Here is a 1,087-nt window from a genome sequence, read left to right on the forward strand (position 1 = left end):
ATTATGTTTACAAAGTTAAATATTGATTGGGGTGGCCGGGAGTTATGTGAAAAGAATATAAATACAGGGCGGAATTGAGTTGGTGGAGGGTATGTAGAGAGACTACAATTACAGAGTGAAATTGAGGAGGGGGGAGGGGGTATGCGAAAAGGTTACGTAGTGGGGCGAGGCAGCAAGACGGGTGGTGGGATGTACAGTCGAAATTGTCGAGGAGGAAAATGGTCGTCTTACACCGTGTTAGTATAATGAAATAAAGACACAAATGGGGGGGAGGGGGGGAGAGGATGTGAAGAGGCCGATTGTACAAGTGATTATGAGTGGGTGGTTGGCGGGTGCTCTGGTGCGGTTTGTTCTTTTTGTCCTAGCAAACATCTATCATCTTATCTCCCCTCCTTCTTTTTTGTGTTTGTTACTCTCTTGTAACAACTCTAATCGTCGGCACGTATATGACATAGTGTGCTGCAAGTGCCGTAAAACTCTTACGAAAACTAAAACAAGTGATTGTCTTATACAGGTGGCCGTTGGAGCAGGTTCGACCCTGAAAGGGATTTAGAGTGAAAGTGGGATAGCTGGCGGAAAGAGAGAGAGAGAGAGAGAGAGAGAGAGAGAGAGAGAGAGAGAGAGAGAGAGAGAGAGAGATAAGGACCGGGAGTGGGGTCGAGGTGGAGAGAGAGATAGGCAAAAAGATTAAAGAGTGAGGGAAGGGTAGGGAGTAAGGTTGTTGGGTTTTTTTATACAGAAATTCTTTCCTCTTCGCCTACTCATTCTCTGTCTTTCTTTGTTTTTCCTCGTGTTCCCCTTTCTGTTTTCATCTTCCTCCTTTTTATATTTCCCCTCTCCTTCTTCTTACCATTATTCCTTTCCTTGCCTCGTTTGTCCCCTTCCATTTCTTTCCATTCTTGCACCTCTTTCCCGTCTTCAATCTTCTTTTTTTTCTATTATCCTCCTCTTCTTCTTTTTCTAATCGCTACTTCAGAATTACAAATCTGCTCAGTACCTACATATGAAAAATTTAACGTCAACGATTTTGAGTTTCACATCATGTCAAGCATTTTCGAATGCAATTTTTTGAATTTATGTATTAATA

This window comes from Aplysia californica, unplaced genomic scaffold, assembly GCF_000002075.1.
Source record: "Aplysia californica isolate F4 #8 unplaced genomic scaffold, AplCal3.0 scaffold00477, whole genome shotgun sequence".
Classification (NCBI taxonomy): domain Eukaryota; kingdom Metazoa; phylum Mollusca; class Gastropoda; order Aplysiida; family Aplysiidae; genus Aplysia; species Aplysia californica.